The following is a 23,019-nucleotide window of genomic DNA, read 5'->3' as shown; positions in this document are numbered from 1 at the left end:
TAATAACGTATATTTTTCGATTATTAACAATTTATTCTTTTTCAAGCCCAGTGGGGCAAACTCTATTTAAAGAAAAAAAAAAACAAGTCGCACTCAGATATCTATTTAGTGCAACCAAAAGATTCTGTTGGTAAAAATGTGTTCAGCTAGGACGACCATTTACGTTAAATTAGCATTTCGAAAAGTCATATTCCATTCGATATCAACAGGAACATACAAAACACAAGTCATGCACATAAAACATTCATTAACTTATACGTTGCACGAGTTTCAAACTTCCTTCTTCGAACTGACGGATGTTCAGCGTTGTAACCAACTGAGATCCTCCCTCTGGATCTTCGAGTATCTTGTCTACGATTTTACCCAAGCTTTCTAATTTACAAAGGAGCTGCATCTGATAAGCCGTAGCACACTGCAATTCTTGATAAATAAGGTACCAATAAATTGATAAGAACACCTCGATGATACTGCAGCGTGCGATGCGACGTAGCACAACAAGCTGATCCAGACGATCCTGGGGCTGGGCATCATTTTCTCCATGCCATTGACGAGTATCGCACCCTCAGCGCAGCCCAACTACGGTGTCACAGTCCACAGTATAATGGTTGTATGAACGAATATGCATGCTCGATAGGAGTGGCAACGGTGTAGATCCATCTACATTTTCGCCCATAAACGACGTTGCCATTAAACGGACGTGCTCCCATACGCAACGAGTCGTATGTTTTAGCCCCGCCGAAAAGCTTTGATGGAACTTGTCCGTAACTGTCTGAATATTTGATCAGTGGCCAAACGGAGAAATGGCGCAGCCGTCTGAGTGCGACGGAAACTATGATCCGACGGGGAACCGGCGAACAACGAGAATACCAAACAGAGGACGACGTATCGACAAAAATGCACAGGAGAGAAAAAGGGGACAGTCTGGTAAACGCTTTCCTCTATGTGGATAAACGTCACATCCATACGAAAGTAGACAAAATAGTATGATAAACAAGTACGCATTGGTAACCGCAATTATGCCAATGAGTTTTTTCATTGGATGAAATTTTAGATCAGAAAGTAAGCTACGCTTTAGAGAACTCATACAGTCTCAATAGAGAGAAGATAATCGAAATGAAAGAAACGTCACGTTTATCTGAAACTATTTTCCTTGTCGCAACTTGCTCATAGGGATATCATACAAAAACATATGTTTTTTGAATTTGAAAATCAGTATGTGCTCTGTGTGAATCGTACGCCCCTCAACACCAACCTAAGAAAGTTAAGGTATATATATAATTTTATATATAAGAAAGAAGGTTGTATATAAAGTTATGCAAACCCTGTGAGGCTCCATTGATAGGCGCTTAAACAAAAAATAACTTTTTGCAGAACTACACCGTCACTTATAAATCATATCTAGTAACTGCTTCTCAATGATATCCACGTATCTACACAAAGTATAGATACGTGGATATCATTCCCGTTTCACCAATAGATCATCTCTACGTCTGATGACGCCGCGACGATGGTTGATAATTTGTAGCACAAATAACATGGTCATTATTTCCTTGGGATCTAGTTGGAAAACCTTAATACAAGCACCCAGTTCTGTTTTCTTTATTAAAAACTTCGTACGACAAGGTTACACGACTACTACGATGCTGTGGCCGACGAAAAGCCGGTAAAGGTCCCACGTGTCCTAACACTTAACGTAGAGCTATGTTACCTTGTCTAATGAAAGTTACATGACTTACGTAACAGGACCATTAGTGAGTGATGAAGAAGGACCACTGTGTCTCGGCTGGCGTTAACCATGTTATCATTCTTTGATCCGCTGTATAAAGCCAAAGTAAAAGTATAGAGCAGGTAATGAGGTATTCAAATAGGAGAAAGAAGTCTAAAAGCTATGTCTAAAGGCAGACACTTAAAGAATCAACTATATCGTATTGACCATGTTGTTGGTCGCACTGCATGACAATGCAAGTTGATAGAAAGGCAGTGGTAACGTTTTCTGCTAATTGCCAGTGACATGTGTTATTAATAGAAGCTTGTGCTGAATCGAGCACAGTAAAAAGCTACGTATTATTTACCGATTTCACAGATTTGCCAATGGGCAAATGCGTATTGATTGAGACAACGGTCCAAAAGGTGGCATCGGACCCACAATGCTTTTTAAGAGACACGGGATTTATCATTGTTAATGACGGTGGCGGCGGCTTTCCAATATCAAAGCATGGAAAAAACATGCTCTCTTTATGGAAAAGGTACGTGCGTGAAATGTCATGTTTAAACGAGAACGTTCCCGTCTCTGAATGAAGACAGTATCATCTAATTTTTCGAACTGGACGGGAAGTTCAAAGGAAAATTCTGCCTAGTATTTCCCGTTCACATCTATGGAAAGCTGCTAATAATAGCTGAATTGAGATTCTTTTAGTCTTATTTGAAACAAACAGGTGAATAGTTAAGGGATTACATGAGGTCAGATTCTACTGAACGTAATGAAGGCGACATATGTGTAATTGGTAGGCATAGGGGTCGAAAGCCTACATGTAGGCCTCTTCCTGCAGACGGGGCATATAGCCTTTTACAATCAATTCTAGAGATTGATGCACCGCTGTGTCTGCTTAGTTGCGCTGCGCCCCTGTTAATAGACAAGTTCGATTTCTCTTGACAGACAAAGTAGTCAACTACATATGTGGGGTGGTAAGTTCAATTTAATTTCAAGCCATTTTGCACGGGTTACAGGAGCACTAATCACAGTTATTTCGGCAAAATGTTACATCACGAAAACGTGTATCTTGCATAGCGAATTGTATTGGAATACTGAAACAGTAAACTGCGTAGCAGTAAGTCGACAGGCCGTAAAAGAAGTTGGCATCAATACAGGATGTAACGTTCTTCTAATTGCCATCGTTATCTATAGCTAGTAATAAACCAAATCATTTGCTTATTTCGTAACAGTATAGCCAAACCTAAACATAATAATCAACGAAACTTAAATAGAAGACAGGTGACTGTAGAACAAGGGAAGTTAATATATTGCATATATAATATACAGGTAGTACATATAAATTTCGTGAATTTGCTGAAAAATAAAAGAAAAGCAAGCTATATTGGTAGTACGAGGCAAACGAGTAAATATACGAACGCTTTTTCCTTCAAAAAGTTTCCTTCGTCTTGCGTTAGAATGCTTTCCATACTTTCGACAGGGCAACAACTATGCTAGCATGTATCATTTCTGATCACGGTAACAATAAAAAGCCCATCATATAGCGGTTCATGATATTAATAAACTTTAATTCTTTTCATTTTCGTAATTTCATACTACAATGTTCTCCATGTTTCGCGTACGGTGACATAAATACAACCTGACTCCCAACTTTTCTACTGTTAAGTTCAGCGAAATGATTCGATCGATAGATCACGTGTGAGATTAACCAACCCAAAAAACGATCATGAGACTTATTTCCTGCAATAAAAAACAGTGAGCTCTGCTTGTCTCAGCAGGACGCCACTTTGTAATGATGTTGCAACGGCCGCAAATTTGACAGCAGGCTATATTTGTCGGATACGTTCGCGTCCACTAATCCGAATCGACCTGACCTGGCTAGCTTTACGCAGATATTGCACTTGTAGAGAAACCCCTTAGATTTTGTTCAGTATAGCTTTATTGGTATTAGAATACCTAAATTTTTGTGCCTGCCAGGTCATCAAAACGTCACATGATGATATCCGTCCTAACCATAGATGTGTATTGTTTCTCATAATCACAGGGTGACAGTTAACGCATCGGGAAAGGTCCATCCGTAGGTTCTACTACTGCAAACCCATCAATGATGGCTTTTGGGTTTACATCGATAGGCAGATAATTTCTTTTTTGTATTTTTCCATACTATGTAATTATTCTCTCTAGCAGACTTGTGGGACATGGCAAATAATCCTGTAATGCGCATCGACTTCCACAATTTTGCTGAAAAATAGAAACGAACAACGTAAAGCACGGAACCTTACCCCCTATCGTCTTTACAGGTCCATTCCATTCGAATGGACCCGGTAATTGCATTGAAGTTCCCTTTCAAATTAAATATTAATCACATACTTACAGGGCGGTATTTACCAGAACTTCCAAACATAAATGGAGCACTATAAGACAAACGAATATACCATATTGACATAAAGTAGAGGGAGTGGGGTGGGGGGAACAAAGCAACGCGGGAACTTCCCCAGTGTCCTTTAAAACACAATTTTCAATTGTTTTCGGTTAATTCACTTCATCAACATTAAACGCTCAACATTAATTGGTAAATAATACATTTACTGTTTTCCATTTATTGTTAAGTTGTCAAAAGAAGTTTGCTTTTCGAAAAAGAGCCCGCTTTACTTATGAGTCGGAAGAGGACAGAAGTAGGTTTTCAACAGCCGCATTTTGACTTTCTACAAGAGAAACCAGGGTTTAACGCCGCGATGCGCTCATGAACTATAAAACAGCCATTCGTTATTATTAGTAGTTTTCTTGCGGTAGCTTGTCGTTAAGAAATGGCGATCTAGAGGCGTTGTTTAGCGCGTCAACGTGACACAAACACTAGCGAACAACGGTAGAACCACCTTCTCGCGCATCTTTCTGTTCCAATCGGGGCAAAAAAAGACACATCTTGTTACAGCGTTTACTAGACACGCTGTTCCTGTTGCTGCCACTGGTGCTAATGATGCATTATTAGATTGTGGGTAAATAGATAAAATGATGGGTACGAGAGGCGATTCTTACGACAATGGTGAGCGTCTAGGGGCGGGCGCGGGAAAGCGTTTGCTGAAGGCTAAGAAAACATTACGCCAAGGATGAAAACGTCTGTCTAAGCGACACGTTGTTCAGACATTTTGTTGCTAACACACGTCGGTGAAGAAGGCAAAGCAACGACAAAAAACGGATAAGAATAGGGGGGGGGGGGTAGGAGAATGGTAAGTGATGGCTAATAAAATAGTTGATAGTCTGAATAGTTAAATGCTATCATAGAGGAAGCAAATCCGGGGGCGAGGCGTGGCCTAATAGATAAAAGCATGCCATATCACACCCGCCTGCTTAAGCCGCAGACAGGATAAAGATTTAATTATGATCAAGGCTTCATCAATGGAAAATAGTAGAGGAATATCGTGGCCTGATCTCGTTTTGCTATGCCGAATTCTTCCGCCAGTAGAACTCGCTGATAGGAATACAAGCTCCCCCGTACTCGTGCTAACACGTTTATTTTTAATACAACAAAACTGCATTTTAAACCGATATTTGTACTGTTGTAAAGTCTAGATCTTGCGACACCTATCAAGTGAAAGTAAATATCTGCCAGTTTGTGTGGTATACACTTAATAAAAAATTTTGATTTTGTGCTGACATTATCCATCGCTTATAGACGATATGGATACAATCGGCATTCTGCCTCGTACTTTCCGTTACTTTTGCAGCGGTAGAGTTCACTCTGAAGTAACACGTCATCAATCATTTTTCAAGTTCATCATCGCACAGAATCTCTATTGTGAGTGCCATTAGTTGATCGAAAAATTAATAATGAATGCCAAAAGTTCACGTTAAACAACACCAAGGGATGGGGGTGAGGTGGGGTCCGAAATGTTTGAAATTCTTAGCCTCTAAGCCGAGACCGTCTAACATGGCGAACATTTAAACATAATTACAGATTCATCTCTATTGATTTATGTGTAATTAGTTTCACGTATATGCACTCATGATAAAGCCGCAAACAGGGCCTTTTTTTTCGCTACCTAATCCCTAAAATAGAGCCTGGACAAAGAATAGACCATACAAAAATGGCATTTTCCGTAATTGTCAGTCCAGCGGACACGAGTAGTTCGTGCACAGCCGAAAATTATTTTCATATACTAAGTAATCGCATCTGCATATAGTGTTATACGATCATTCATGAATCTAGAGGCATTAACAACATAATCAATTGTCAGAAAGGCCTGGGTAGGATCTGCAACTGGCGTTCGCCACACAGTGCGCTATTACACGGTGTAAAGCAAAAATACAGGACCCAATCCAATCTCTAAAAACGAAGATTCTACTAGATGTACTATCTAGATGTACATTCTAATACAACTCGAAACAGAACGAGACACGCAAAATCTATCGCTGATCACCACTGCACACTATTGAAATGCCCCGCGTTTAATTGAATTGCCTTGGGAGACCTAGGGCGAACAAGTTCGTCTCATGACAAGCACCCGTATGACGCTACCCCATTCATCACCATTCAATCCCTGATTCGAAACTTGAGGCAACGGCGAAATAATTCGACATGTTTGAGCACGTCTCGTTTTTTATAAATAAAAAAAAAAAAAAAAAATATCTCGTCGTAAAAATATTTCGACTATGGATATCTTATATAGTACATCTTCCCCCGCTTAATCAACAGTCGATCATTGTTGAACATCGTACTAATCTGTAATACATCGATATTGATCATAGATTTTTACTAGACTATCGAACGTGAGCTAGCAGTATGTGTCTTCGTGTGACGCTCTTATCGGCTATAGTTAAGTTTGACAGGACTACGCTGCCTTTCCCAACCTCCATGCCTGGCTATCCGGTCTCTGAAGACATTGGAGTTCTGCGTAGAAATAATACTACTCTAATGACATCAGCCTGCACACTATCAAAAAACTTTGCTTGGACTCTTTTTACTGGGTTACGTCCTAATCACGTTCGCTCTATTGGGGCCTTCCAAATTAAATCTATCCATCGAGCACACCTTATCTGTGAGCACTGATAAAGCCCTTATCGAATTACGGTTAACAACAACCTTGAATCTTAATATAATAAATTTGACGACACTCCGAAGAAGCTACGTCATTTGAACAGGAATTCGCTAGCGGTTACTCAACGCAAAAGTGAGACGAGTGCGTCGTATAGAGTCCAAAGGATTAGTTATGGTAGTTTCAATTATGTGGCCCCCTCCATTCATATATTTGCGTCAACCACCATTTTTGTAACTTGAAATGAACGCAACACTGAGAAACGTTGATCAACTTATCTAGTCGCTAGCCGTCTGCTTTGCCCTAGATTCGTTGCCCAGGTGACAGAAAACTACTGTAACGAGAAGTGAAACATAATTAAACAGTTAATTTTGTCATTGTTTATGCCCTACGCACACTTGAGTTCTACGTTACGTTGTTATTCGCGTTGCTAATTTCTCGTTGGGCTTCGTTTGAAGGAACACGACATCCTATACGATCGAACAAGATTTCACTACTGAAAACAGAATTAAACAGTGGCATCTTAAACGTTTCAAATAGTGGTAAAAACAATACACGGCTAGACGAGCGTTGGATTGATGTTTTCCCTGCAAGGGCTTTCGGATCGTGACATCGTTGACAGCGACCGAACTCGGAACGTGCACAATACACTCATTTGCGGATCGAATTCAGCGGCACCATAACGACATCAACGAATAGCAATCAAAAAGGTGACCAGATTATCGGAGGGAGTAGGGTACGAGAAGTAGTCGAGGGTTCCTTGTCCTGCGAGCTGTTATAATGTTAGAATTAGGCCCAAGAGCACACCCTCGATCTATTCGCCGTCCGGAGATCCAATTTAAATGTCAGCACTAACGTCATTGTCACGCGCCCCGACAATCGGGTACAGCGTATATTTATTCAACAAGCAAACACCCAGCGATCACCCAGAACGTCAGAAACACGAACTAGAGCACCGAGATTATTGAAATGTGGCGACGACATCTTCTTACTTGAGTTTTTCTATCTTACAGAAGTTCAGTTGGCGCAGGTGCGCGGCAAAGGTCCGTAACGGTTACAGGTTCATCTTCAGCTGAATTATGACGGAGAAAAGCACCCGACATGCATGATACGTCTAACGTCAGGAAGGATCATAGCTACAAATTCTTCTAGCCACGTTCGAATAACTGGTGTTTCTAATAAAAATATTGGTATCGGAATGAACACTTTTGTCAATGAATCACTGAGTGAACCTAAGATGTTTCAGCATCTGGGAGGACTGCTTAGCTACAAATAGACTAGCACCCAAACGGCTACAATGGTATACACGCTAATTTATCGAAAACTCTCCGAATGAGAGCGCCTTGACATTTTTCCCTGTTAACACAATGTTTAATCGAATACTCATTTAGATATAGAGATCTTTATTTAATAATGGGAGTTTCGGTATCACCTGAATGCTCGCCCCTCTTGGTCTTCTTTCAAAGAGACAAAGAAGCTCCGAATCGCGTTGATTTGATTCCTCCTTCAATTATTTTCACTGCTACAAATCTGCTCGGAGTATCCGAAATGGCATCGGTTGCTTCTACCATAGAGAACAACAGCTATTTAGGCATATCGCTTCTTCTGATAGTCTTTATAACGGCAACTAGGTTCTCCTATGGCTATATCTCCAAAGTACAACCCCAAAAGGCACGTTTCCAGCCCCGGCGTAAAACAAATGCCGCTGGGAGCAAACCTATGCCGCCTCCCCTATCCTGTCAAAGTACGCAGATCAATATCAAATAATGGGCGCATTCCGTCTCAATCCGCCGCTTCGGAGCAGACGTATCGATTTCGTTGAAGACGGCCCGACGATGTCAAGGCAAAAAAGTCTCGGGAGCACAATGTCATCATTATCATCATGGTACTGATGGTGTATTTTTGTAGAAAAACATAGGGACTACTTCCTCCTTTCCACGATCTGAGCGCTGGCCTGTCAACACTTGGAAGGATTTAGCACAGCATACGTTTGCTGAAACAACGATGGCGGTATATTCATGAATTGGCATAAAAATGCTCACCTATAGAAACATTACAAGATAAGGCAAGCTTTGATATGCCGGCAACGAGCAACAGGTGACGAGTGCCGCAACTCGATGTCAATTCGATCGAATAGGGGCTGAGGTGCATAGTTAATATATTATAATTTGACTGAATGACCTCGCTAGACTTTCCTATAGTTGTACGTCACGGATATACCATTGTGATTACATTTAGGCGCATATATTTGCTTAGCCACCTGGCTGAGCTGTTGTGACTAGCGGAACAATAGCGGGAAAACTACTCCGCATTGGCTTGCCCTGCCAGGGTCTGACCTGGCTACCTAATACGGCCAAAAGCCTCAAATGCCATATTTCTATGAACAGGATGCCCAGAAAAATCAACTTGTCCAAATACGCCGACGGCTGATCGATGGTGGAGCGGCAGAAAGCATCCTCACTAGATATAATAAGTGTCGTCTATGGGATTTTTGCACATTGTTCAGTGGAATGACGGCGACAGCCTACTACTTGACGTTTCCCCCGACGATTGCCACCACTGTAAGCTTAACCCGGGTCGTTTAGATGTCCAGTTTCTTTCTCTAATCAAGTGGCATTGGCGTTATGCACGCCTTCGAAACATATCTGCTGTACACGTACGTATAATTATAGGTAGTTCTCTCGTGAATTTGTATCCAGTAACATTCGGTCGTTGACGCTTTTTTTCCACTTTCTGTATTATATAGTGCAACGGTTTACTCAACAGAACGCAATTAGGCCATATACCTATAAATGCACAGATCTAACGAATAACATGGATGTCGTAGGAAACCGCTAGGTAGAATGTCTGCTTTGATACTGGAACGTCATTTGGCAAGATGGTTTTCCCTACATGGGCCTGCCGACAACCATTCATATGTTGTACTCCCTTGAAGACCCTGGCAGCTAAAACTGAGAAACGTAGAATATGGTTGTTTTTTGCATATAGAAAAACTATTTGTAATAGCTTAGTAAAATTTTGCCCTAGCTAAGGGTTGAATTTCAGAATGGCTAGCTATCGATTCATTACTAACGTTTGGAAGTTCTTTTACGGTCAGCGATATCAACTTATGTAAAACTAAGTCGTTTCCTTCCAAATAACGTTTAAGTTAAGCGCTGGAGAACGATTCCACAAAAATAGCAAATTCGATCAGGTTTTCATTAATCATAATTTGACGTTGTTCGTAAAGTTCGCTTTGTACTTACGCAACTTCCCGAAACAAACTTGTGGTAGAACGAAAAACTTTAGAGGGTAACATTGATAGTAACATTGACAATGGATTACTGATATAATTGATTGGATCATTAAAATTTCATTGCGGGATATCGACACACAACGCACTCTTATTCTCAGCCATGTGAGTTGACAAGTCAATGACCTCATAAAGAACATGTGATATTTTTTGGTACGGTTTAATTACCACGAGAAAAAAATCGAGTTAAGGAATATGTCTCGGTTCAAAGTGACGAAGGGAGGCCTTAGCAAGGCCAAACAAACTGCAGCATTAAGAAACCTACGGATACAAAGCACCTGTCGCATCCTTGATAGTAGTGAAGATAGATGACCTATACTCCAACGTTTGGTTGGCGTAACTTTTTGTAACTTAAATTAGCAGGTTAAATGCCAGCTATGGTAAACTCATTTTCTATCGCTCGTAGCAACAGTTAATGCTTCTAGAATTTCTTTACTATGCCGTTTTCTCTGCGCACCTCGATTTCCTGCATTAGTAATGATATCGGCGACGACAGCGGGTCGGTAGGCGAGCAGACACAGGTTGCACCCAGTCGACGGAAAGCTAAGCTGCCAGTCTGCCAGACCGAACGCGCGAATAAATTAGCGGATATTTCTGGTTCGTTAGAAGAATCAAAGGAGCAACTCCTCTTCGATACGACTCCTGTCACTAAATAAGCAAATGTTTCTCACTAGAGCTCACTTCAACGCGGTATCAACTAGGGCCACAGAACGTTCTATGAATAACTATTTCAATTTTCCAGTTTGCGTGTATCAGTCCGTCTGTTTCTCTGTCGGAAGTATGGCCGGAGTTGATAAAGGCTTTACCGATCGATGCGGCAGTGAGGCACGTTTATTTAGCGATGTGTATACGTTTATGAGTATAGTAAAGAACGATTTCCTAACTGTTTCAGGCGCACAATTTCCGAATATCGGGTTCGATACCAATTTGAGACAATCAGTCATTTTTTCAACTTATTAGATTAGGTCTCCAATTGTGGCTTATCGTCCTGCTACATTTACCTCGTGAAAAATATTCCCACCCTTTTTCTATTCGTAATGAACTCTATTCGTAGGCCCTCACGTGTGTCACAAGCATTAGGAGTAGTATTAACGCTGAAAACATTTCGCCTTTACGAGAAAAATCCCACCGGTGAAATAATAAAAACCATCGATGGCAGCGATGAAGAGCGTCAAGATTTCAGTTATAGGCGACCTTTGTCTTCCGCGACTCTTGATAGAAATATACACGAAATATGCTGCAGCTTTACAGATACGAGCCGGTATGTGAAACTAAGATCGGCGATTTTCGACAGACTCAACGAACCCGGAGCCGACCATCTATGTGGATTATGGTTATCGATATAAATAAGCAGATCGCTTTCGCATAGATCGACGCATCTGACATATCATTGATTGATTGATTGATTGACTGATTGATTGAATCCGAGACGAGGGCAAAAGTAAGCACGAAAATAGTGGCCAGTGGAAAAAGTTCACACCACAGTCAGTACCGCTTGTATTGTCCCTGGATTAAATATGCAGTCGCCTGTTTATATAATGAAAGTTGTCACAAAAAAGTTTGGCGAAATTAACAAATAACTGTGCTTACTATTATTATGTCCCCCAACTTACCTTAACTTATGCATGCGGCCTACTTTCGTATTGACAACCCAAGTTCACCAGGAATGTGGCCTTGTTTTTATGCAGCATATGCTTATGAAGGTGGTGTCACGGCATTATGCGATTCACATTCAAGTTTGGCGGAAGGCCTCGAAGCTTCCTGTAGCAAGGTTAATCAATACGACCGGGTCTCCAGTGATCAATCGTGCTTGTTTCTGCTCTGATCAATTTTCTGCTAAGTGCTTCGATGCAATCAGTCTTCGGATCTTAACATTCTGCTCGCATGAAAATCATATTGGCCGTAAAAACTTTGCTTCTTTAGTTGGTGAAATAAAAAAAATGTTTTAACCTTTTTACACCTACCTAAAACTAACCAGTAAGCCAATATCATGTACGCATATACATGATCACGGAAGAAAGGTCACCGTTTGTGAGTACAACATCCATACGTGTAAACAGGCGTAGCTCATTTCAGCATTTCTCTGCTGTCATAGAACGATGACTACCAAACATATAGGAAAACGGAATCGGAAAAACCCATAAGAGAGTCGACGCCTCTACGAGACGTAAACGTTACTCGCTAACGCGTTATGGTAGCCGTGTCTTGGCGTACAGCAGGCCGCATAGCCTTGTTATTTGTGTACTTAAATTTCTCCTCGATTGTCATCGATGGGGTGACGGCGCCTGAAGGTGAAGCGCGAGTCTCCGGATATCCGCTTGAGCTCCCTACCCCGATTTCTAACAATCAGCCTCTATAGTAATGTTTTGTTTGGTCATAAATAGTCTGACATGCATAGAAAATATAAATCAGTTTCTAGTGAAATCACGAATTTTCGGGTCGATCTAATGGCGGCGTTTAGAAGTTAGTGTTATTAAATGCTGACCAAAATGGCCAAAAAAAACTGAGACAATGATCTTGCTTTTTTCGAAATCTGATCAACTTGCTTAGCTCAGTTTAAGTCATAGTTACAATGCTTGGAGTACAATTATTTGTTTTCAAAGTGAACCTGAAGTTGCGGAAGGTTAATTTCCGATTGCGCCCAAACGAATTTTAATTGTTACTATGTACAACAGTACAGCAACCGCATACTCACGAAACTTAGCGAAAAAAAAAAAATCCCTACCGTTTTTATTGCTTCAGGCAGCACCCTCTGATACTATACACTTTCTAATAGGCAGAAACAACTCGTACTAGATATAGCGAAACCCGAAGCTCCCCAAACGAAAAATAATGCTTTGTCGTTGAGCCGCTTGGTCAACATGATTCCACTGAACGTATTCGCCAAATCGCTTACGTAAATCGTTTCCTTATTTCTAACGGTAGCGAGCAGCTCCCAGTCAACCCTGCTCTCTGTTTGTATCTAGATCTCTAGAATCCCCATAGAATGGCCGCAGTAGATCTGCCTCTTCTAAATCGTCAAGCCGGTTACTAAGAGTCAGTCAGGCCCGAAAGAAGAACGATAAGTCCTGTTACGACAAGCAAGCTCAGCCAGTCAGCTTCATCCATGAAGTAACACAGCCACCGCCCCCCGCAACGTCCGCTCCCCAAAACTATACTTCTTTAATTTTCAATTACGTAAGCCCTTTTACTTCTGGCCGACGAAGCGAGAAAGTAGATAGACATTTATTACAAACTTACAAATCGAGCAGTAAAAACTTTTTCAAAAAGCGTATGGCAATACCTTATCCTTTATCTCAAAAAGACGTTGTCGACTTGAGTACTCTGTAGTTCTCATATTAGTTAATTTGCCGCTACACGAATACAACCAGAGCTTTGAAAAAGTTTCAGCCGCTGACACTTTCAAATGACAGATAACCCAGTGTGACTGCTTACACTCAGTAGAGAGAAGAGTAACTGGGTTCCTATTGTTGTGGTGGTGGTGATGGTGGTGGTGGTGGTGATGGTGGTGGTGGTGGTGGTGGTGGTGGTGGTGGTAGTGATGGTGGTGGTGGTGGTGGTGGTGGCAAGCATAACATACAACTAGCCATCGAAACACGGCTATTGAATTAAATAATGTATCGCTAAAGGTCGATTCCTATTTTCCCGTTCACATTGAAACAGGCGCTCACGCGATTAATGGCCACTGCCTTCATAATGCTCATTTTCTTCGCGATATATTCTTCGAGGCTGCCACGATGCCTCTCTTAGTAAGTAACCATACCATTGCATAGTGTGCAGTACTATTAAACAAATGTTTGACCGAACATCCTTTGTTGTAGCAGATGTTGAAATTTATGCTACTTGTTTTTTTCTTTCGCATATTCCTATGCAGAGTAACGTCGCGCCCTATTAAGTACATACGCATCGATTGCATGCTGTCACCAGCAACGATATCAGACACGAAAGACCTTCGAAGGTATACCTTTGGCGTTGTCGAAAATCAACTCGTTCCAATCATGGCAATACAACAGATTTACGCTCACCCGAATCCTCGACGATGGGCGCTGTCGATTACTAGTCAGAATGTAAATAATCACTGCGTAAACTGGCAAGTACGTTATGCGGTGTCATTATTGTCATCTTTTTGCAGTCTTCTACTAGGTACAACCCTGAGATTGTTATTTTCCCCGAACAGAACATTTTAGCTTGGCGAAAAACTATGATGAGCCTGTTTAATGTGCCCACTCTGTACTGTCGGCCGAGCGACTCGATCGATCGAAAACTAAGCCCAGTTCTGTTACCGAAATCCAAACGCACAGATGTCGTCATCCTCTATTGTACTTTCATTTCAACACTGTTTCCACAATGACTGCTACAACATATGTTTACCAGTTAGCCGATTTCTATTCACTAAACGAGAACGCCACGCGTTCTCCGTGTCGGTGTGTATGTGTGTGTGCATATGTGCAATCAAGGACAACGTTCGAGGAAGCAAGGATGCATCGAGATAAAGCTGGAAACATTGACTATCTTTAAGCAAGTTGTAGATCTCTAATTGGCAGTTAGCGATATCGAACGTTTGATTTTCTGTTAAACTGTGTGATATCACGGTTTTAGCTATAACGCATGAGGATTGATAGCGTTTATCGCATCAAACAAACGTATATCGACTAGCTATTGTTGGGAGCTGGTGAATTATGGCGTTTCGCCTCTTTCTTGCAGACTTTTTGCCATTGTTGTTTGTTACCAATAAACTAGAACCGCAGTGGTCAGCGAAACTAACACTCCGGGACAGAGATCGCGCTGAGCATCGCAATGTTACCAACAGACGTGTCCAGTGGTCGCCGCGCACAACGGATTGCGAACTACAAAGAAAGCAAATCGAAAAGAAGTTTACTAACTAACACTCTTTCGCTAGCGTCCGCTCCGCTCTGTTGGCGTTCAGACAGTCGGACCGAGAGGTCAGACTCAGCTGAGTTACTAACTACATTCAGCTAGCCAATCAAGCAGCTGGGCGGGCCGACTCTACACGAACTAATCTAGCGAAAACTGGGCATTTTAATAGATAGCCTTACGGGAGCATGGTGCGAAAAAGACTGATACGACGCCGTATCAAGCAACTCAATTACGCAGTCTGTCAATAACTCGACCACCCTATTAAATCACTCATCATTTCTCCAGCGTATGCACTGCCGCTGGCGGTTTATGTCCGTCCGACAATGGACTCGGTTTTCAGTCGCCACATCGAGACGGCCGACAGGCAACGCGTTGACTTTGCTCCCGGTGAGGCATAGTTGACTAGGTCGACCTATTCGGATATGGACGTCGCCGAAACCCCAAGGTTCCTAACTCGGGTAGAGGGAACCGGTCTAGGCTGATATGGCACTCCTAAGCTTGCCAACGGCGTGTCGGCACTCAACAAGAGCCATTAAACAGGGGGGGGGGGGGGCAGTATTAATCATGGAGTATTTTAGCTGGCTAGAAGTGTACAGTTTCATTACCGCAAGCGACAACAGAGATATTGCCCAAGCGAAGGTGAGTCCCTTCCCCCTAATAACGACAACAGTAACGAACGCCTCTAGACGCGCTGTAGGACGGTATTCATACCGCGAATTGGGGACATAGTGCTCGGCGGCAACGGTTCTGTTCGTAGCGGAAGCAGCAATAGCGAGTTTTTACCCCACTTCTTCCTTTTTATTTCCCCGTTTTTGTGGTAGACGACATGTTTTTTTTTTTGTCGACTGCTGCGTTTCTTCGTCTCGCGTAAATCGTTACGCTACGTGTGAGCCTCTCATGCGGTCGACAGCGGTGGTGCAGCTGGTACCATGGCGCCATCTAGCTACTGCCTATCCACCGTCAGTGTTGGACGGAGCCTTCACGATGCTGCTGTTTCCAGGGGCGCCACTGGCAGCTGTCAGCTAGCGCCAGTTGTGGCACGGGCTATGGACTAGTAACGTTCTCGGCGCCATTCTGTGGTCACGCGCACACACAATCAGTTAGATAGACAGCAATTGTTGTAGCAGCTGCATCAGCTATTAGCTAGAATAGTAACGAAGTGCGACAGCGCGTTAGCAGCATCAAAAGTAACGACACCAAAAGCGGCTAGAGTAATGTGACGCTATTAGCGCGCGCTGTTATACTATGCCCCACCAGTAGGTAGGTATTATTGCGGTACGCCTGTCGCTAAATTGTCTGTCGCTGTTTGCTGTCGTTGTGTTGTCACCCTCCGTACTGCTGCGGTAGCCGCAACCCCTGCCTATGGACGCGCTGCTCCTTGCTACAGCCAAGGTTAAGGCTGGTACTACGATCAACAGCAGCAGCAGCACCGCCACGGCAGTCAGCGTCATGTCTGTCTATATACTCGCCTTTTCTACTATAGCATAGTCGAGCACCGCTGCTGGCCCCGTACTGTGACAGCATAAACGCAGCAGCAGCGGCAGCGGCGGCGGCGGCGGCGGCGGCGGCAGTAGCTTTCTGCTGCTGCCGTGACTGTTTTAGTGGTAACAGTTGCAGCATTGGTGTCGCTCTAGCTGGTCGTCGTTCGGCCGCTTGGCTGGCTGCTAGTTGCTGCCAAACGACCGGCTGAGCGGCTTAACTCGACGCTGGGGCTATCTGTCTGCACAAGGCTGCCTCGCTGACTCGTCGCTTGGCCGATTGGCGGTCGCTTTGTGGCGACCGAGCAAACAGCGACCGCAAACGGCCAGGCAGCCACGAGACCAAGCGGGCAGTGTAGCAATGGACGCCGCGACGCGACGCGACACGGCGCGGCGCGCCAATCGACAGACAGGCAGATCAAGCAAACAACACAGTAAGAACAGTCAGGGTAAGCGGCGGCGGCGGCGGCGGCGGCGGCGGCAGCAGCAGCAGCCAAATCTCATGCTGATGATAGTGAATAAAAAGAACTGACGGCGCAACACCAACAACGATAACGGCGACGGCCAGCATCGGCCACCAACAGGACGGACGGATAGACGGACGGACAGACGGACGGACGGACGGACAGCCACCGTGTAGAAAGAAAGAGCGAATGTGGCAGCTACAAGCACTTCAATCAGTGCCCAGCTACATATATGCTACTTACTACTATTCGCCAGCCACAGCCACTAGATTCGACGGTATCAATGGCACCGACGCTAATAGTGGCCACCAGCGACTGCTGCCGTTCCTGCAATGGCACTGCTGGCCGCATGGATCCGGAGCTGCGGCTGTCGATATCGCTGGCTCAGACAACACCAGATCTTAGCTCCAGTAAAACCGACAGCGTGTATGGAAGTAATAGCAGAAATAACAACGATGTCGCTGTTACAGAAAGCAGCAAACGGGATGCGGGTACAACCTCAGCGACTGTAGCCCAGCGCCATAAGTCGAGAATCGCTGTAACATCAGACGGCGACTCAGTCGGAAGTAGACGGTCATCACAAGGTGGACACGACGAGTACTGCGTAGAACATACACCGCCTATACATACACCGCTCAGACAAGAATATTGACGTTTCCGAAGACGCAAATGGGTTCGGCCGGAGCAAGAAGCGTTGCTTTGCGGTTGGCCCTTATTGACCCTTATACGGCGCAAAGCATCAGCCTGTTGGCGTAAGAACAGAAAGTTAAAAATCGTCATAAATGAAATAATCGATCGTAAACGTTCAGTATAGCACCTAACGCCGAAAGGCGGATATAGAAGCGACGACATACAGTCAAACAAAAGGCTCGTCACTTGATCAATTAGGCGAACTGCTGCCAATGGGAACAACGATTCCGAAAGCCGCTGAGCAAAAATCTCGACAACGAGCTGAATAACAGCATAAGCTGCCATAATCACACGAACGGAGATTTTTAGCAGAACTGCCGCTGCCGCCACCGAATAAATACTAAAATATACACTCGTACATACACAACGTAGAAGCCCACATAGCTCTACATAAATAACAATAGCTAGAAGCAGGAAACTATTACTGAGCGACACGGTCGATTCCGGTGGGTAAATAACATCTTACGTTATGCCTTTTCCCTCCTGTAGAGACCAAGAGTATTATAATTGTTCTTGCACATAGCCCACTTCTTAATTGTCCGCTTAATGGCAGCAGCGGACATAAGACCCAGAACATTTATTAGTAATAATGGTGCAGGCAAATAACAGAGAAAGATTATTAGCGTGACACATATTCTCGAAACGTCCATTTGTTTCTATGCCATATCTAGCGAAAATTGAGATTTGCTCAAAGAGTTGTAAACGGCTGATCTTTTCTAAATAGATCCAGTCAGTCCTAAGATGTGACATACAGTACATAAAAAATTGCCCCATTTTGACGAAAAAGTCGAAGAGAAGATGTAGCAATTCGCAAACGTGAAACGATCGGACGAATAGTATCATTCTGGTATATAGCTCTCAACCACTAGCTAATAGAAAAACTGTAATTAGCAGTAACGCGCTACATTATCTGCTACGAACTCTATTTCGTGCCATTGCAACAGAGATTACTGTGTCTAAGGCCATAACTCAGCGTCAAAACGATGCGATAACATTGATTGATAATGAATTCGACTCGCGAAGCTGCAAGAAGCGCACACACAAAAACTATCTTCAGCCCACATTAATACCTTCCGTCCCTGTTCAAGACGATCCAGTGGCCCATAGTCACGACACGCAAAAGCGAAAAAAACAGCGGATAGTTCCTTTTCTCAGCGTCAATATCTAAGTGATTCCCCGTGAGTTCTACACAGAGGTGGTAAATGTACACGGTTGCCGTTATCAGATTAGATACATATACATTGACAGTGAATTCCTCGACGTGCACATGCACACTGTTGTAAATAGACCGTGTCTATGGCGCCAGTTCGTTCTACAGCCCATGTACTAAACAGACGGACATCGATGATCAGTAGCCTCCGGGCCCACCTATCAATAGTCTAATGTTAGCGATAGTTTTTGCCCTAATGAGCGCCACAGCAGTATGTCGCAGAAGTATGTAGAAGCAATAACAACAGCAGAAATAACGATCAGAGCATACGAACGATCGATACAAACGGATAATCTCCCTCTTATCATTGTTACTGATAAGCACGTCTCTAAATTCGCATTTGTATAAGGGCATAGTTGCGCGCTCGTACTTCTAGCAATGACAATGTAGTGCGATCCGGCTAGTACACCGATCGCATGCCGCGTTCCGTTATTGGCACCGCGGCGAGTGCGAAAGAAAAGTGTTGCAAGGTGATCAGTGGATCTTCACGGTATTGTTACGCGTTCATTGTGGAACCCGTCTGACTATACATAATTTAAAGTATACTACTATATGATGCACAACTGGAGATTGCCTGTAAACAGCAATCGACGACGACGACAAATTATGCTCCTGCACGTCTACAAATTGTGGCTATGAATGAATGCGTGTGGTGATGCCGCATTTCGGCGCTTTGGGCTTGCCCAAATTGCAAACTTACTCTCCCCACTGTTCATCACGGCCGATCCCTCGGACTCTCGATGCTCTAGCGGTCATCAGCTACACGTACAAATAGAGGGACGGGTAATAACGATGCTCGATTACGGTAGTCGTCGGAGCTGGTGGAATGAGCCGCCACAGTAACATCGAAAAACCTATTTAAACCCGAAACGCACTCATCAGCTGATTGACAGCCCCTTGCTGGCCGCTTGGCACTGTACCTGTGTATATGTTGGTGTGTCAGTGGGTGGCTGTGTTGCGGGCTGCTTCTGCCACTCGTTCAAATGGGGTTTCCTAATTTTCTCTAGATACTTTGGCAGAGCGACTTTACAAAGACGAAACGATCTTAAATGCCCTGATAAAATGGCGATAATGCTATCAGCGGTGTACCCGTTTTATCGGATACGAACAAGGCGATGGCTTCTAATCCTGGTAAAGTGATGACATTTCCTATATCGTGTGTTCCTCTCGTTTTTATATCGGTGGAACGATAAAAGGACTAGAACCTCCCGTTCCCATGTCGACGAACTTCCCCGTTCGCGTATCAAATCTAGGTCAGTGTTCCCACCAGAAAACACCATTGGACACCGCTGACGTGACACATCACGAATGTTTAAACATCGTGACAATGACGTGCTTGATTATGGCAGCGTTTTTCTTCCGTAGCACCTTTGATGCGGAGAAGCGAAGGAGAGGACCTCCAAAGTGTGCACGACGAGGTCTCGAATACGCACACAACACGGATCTATTGTAGGCAGGTCCGCAGCTGGCGGCACTATGTCAACAAACCACCACAGAAGTGAGAATACCAAAACCGTTTTGTGATGGGCAAGATACCGATACAATTTAGAGAGTTTCATACTAATTATTTTATGTGATTTATGAACGACGGAGGCGTGACGTTTCGTATTAGTGAATATTTCATTATTACTGTCAAAAATTATTCGTCACTGCGCGAGTGATAAGCAATCAAACTTGGAACAGCTATGACAATAGGTGCCGACATATAATGTAATGATATGTATTAGTAGTTGCGGGCGATCGAAGATGCACATCCAATAACAAAAAATTATGATCAGCTGTCTGGAGCCGACTGAATTGAAGAACAAAAGACAAGAAAACAAGGAAGAACAAATTTTTTGACTCCCTTCATTCCTGTAAACCTGTTGAAGTTATCCTGAATTTTGAAGTGGCGGTGAAAAAAGCAGCTTTTTTTTTTAACTAATATTGGTTATAAACGAAGGCGTCTAGCTTCGACAAAATGTATATTGATTTGCATAGCATGGTGAAGTCAGTCGGTCGGTAGCGGTAAGGATCCGAGATGAAAACCCTTAGAACTGATCTATGAGCTCTTAAAGAGAGTCAGCATTACCGCACTGGCCTGTAACAGTGACTTTAGCTATTTTTGTCACAAGATAAAGTCAACTGGCCACCTTTTTTCTGTCTATTTCATTGTCTTTTATCGTCCACATAAAATGTAAACAGTCATATCTAACTCATGTGTCGATAGGCGTCGTTTACCTTCGCAGTCCCCTAAGGCAGCAAATCTATATGGCAGAATCTATATATGTAAGGTTTTCTATCACCACAGAATTATTTATGAGTTGCAAACAACATTGAGAATTGCACATATACGGGACGAAGACAAAAGATTTCGACTGGCTGAAATAACATCAGGTTGTGTAATACCTAAAAAGGTTTTACGGTTCTCCCTGTAATTATAATCTCACTGCATGTCATATTGACGCACCCTGGACAAAGGTCGGCGGCAGGTTTTAGCAAGCCATAGAGTGAAAAATAATAATCTTTTTAATGCTGTCGCTGTAATTCCTAGAGCTTAGGCCAAGCCATGGCCTTGCTCGACTGTAGACACTTACAGCTGATCTCATTTGACTAGTTTTTTTTTGCCTTAATGTACGCGAACGGAACAATTTGCCTTGCCATGTACCCCACAGATATTGTACGCAATTTAAAATATATGAGTTTTCTACGTTAAGTAGTTACTCTTTGGAGGAATCCATTCGTATTGCTACCGCTGTTACTAAGCGCTCGTAATTAAATATTCTCCATTGAGTAAAATACTTCCGCCTCAATAAGCTGCTTGTAGCTCCCAACGATATACTACTATAAGCAATTACATACTACAAGCAGAGCTTCTACAGCCGTCATATATTTACAAACGTTAAGTATAGTTAAAAAAGATCAAATAAATCATGAAAATTATGCCAGTTCGGAGATACACTTTGTTCGGCGCTGTGAGCCAACCGTTTGAAGCAAAAGTTTACTGAAGCAGCATCGAAACTTATTTAGATAACTTATGAGAATTTTCAGTGATACGTACGTGGTTTCCGGTCAGACAAACTCGTGCAAGCATCTACGAATATTTTTCATTACGCAGTCAACACTTCGAATTTTTATAAAAAGGTAGCAATAATCAAAGCAAAACAAGAAAACTACACTTAACGCTACAGTTTTGCATAACCTTTTCGTAACTTATTTCTGACAAACCCAATGACGCTAGCTAATATCGACATAATATCTCTGATTGACGACAACTCGGCTTAACTTCTGCTCACCGTTCTGTTCTCGCCTTCGAAAAAACGACGCCTAAACTGTGTATAGGAATACATATATATTTAGTTTCTTTTTATCACCATCTATCCAAGTAGCTTGTTGACTTATTTCAGGAAGCTAGGTACTACAACCATGGATAAGGGTAGCCTAGAGTCTGGTCCTGTCTTTACAGGCCCTTACAAAACCTTCTACCAGTACTATCTAAAATGATTTAAGTGAAGGTGCTGCCTGCTCTCTATCGCTCTGCCGCTGCTACTGTCGTCGATACAGGACCGTCCGTAATGTCTCAATTCGCTCGCCTTGACGTTCATCGCCGTGCAGGCTTGCAACGGCACCAGCAACAGGAGCCATTCAACAATATCACGAATCATAATCGTGGTATCGGGATGCCATTGGCGCCGTGACCGCTGCCGCCGTCAGCGGCTTTACGCCAGCCGGCGAACCATAGGGGTGTCAAACCCATGGCTGCTTATTTGCTCTAGCTGAGTTGCCTTTGTCACTGATTCATCACCATTGTTATTGTGGCCATTGTTACTTTCGTCGACGTCACTGTTACTTGTCCTTCGTCTAACGCCTGGATCGCACGCTGCATGCATACTCTTGGTACGCCTGAATTTTAGGTTGGCAATGGCAGAAGCCGCTTATCTGTACCTAGTTCTGTCTTTCTTTGCGTATCACTGTTTTATTTGCCTCTTGGACGTAAATCGACGACCAGCGATGAGGGGTCTATGTTTGATTGACAGACCCAAAAAGCTGGAAACAGCCAACGAAATCGGCCCAAAGCGCGCATTAACTGGGAACAGCAGCAGCGGTTCGACCTGTGGCCAAACGCTAAAAGCTAGTTAAGATTGTCACATTTTGATCTTTTTTTTGCACTCGATTTATCTACGTATCTTTAGTCTATGAGAGTCTGTGTTTCGTCTTTCCTTCTGCTGCAGTTGTAGTTACTACAGAGAGTCGCAATGTCATCGTAGCTAATATCTCGTGGTG

At 43.2% G+C, this 23,019-nt stretch overlaps 1 protein-coding gene across 9 annotated transcripts in view; it reads right to left on the bottom strand.

Moving 5' to 3' along the window:
• LOC111242950 (uncharacterized) overlaps window positions 1-23,019 on the bottom strand; it is a 62,353-nt gene that overhangs the window by 31,758 nt on the left and 7,576 nt on the right. The window contains exon 2 of one of the 9 annotated variants that reach the window (XM_086978019.1): window positions 253-3,952. The exons of the other annotated variants lie outside the window; for them this stretch is intronic. The gene's annotated coding sequence lies outside the window, so the exon portion shown is untranslated. The remainder of the gene's footprint in view (window positions 1-252; window positions 3,953-23,019) is intronic. 9 annotated transcript variants of the gene reach the window in all.

This window comes from Varroa destructor, unplaced genomic scaffold, assembly GCF_002443255.2.
Source record: "Varroa destructor unplaced genomic scaffold, Vdes_3.0 BEIS01000001.1, whole genome shotgun sequence".
NCBI classification, from domain to species: domain Eukaryota; kingdom Metazoa; phylum Arthropoda; class Arachnida; order Mesostigmata; family Varroidae; genus Varroa; species Varroa destructor.
This window is presented reverse-complemented; position numbering and strand designations above follow the sequence as displayed.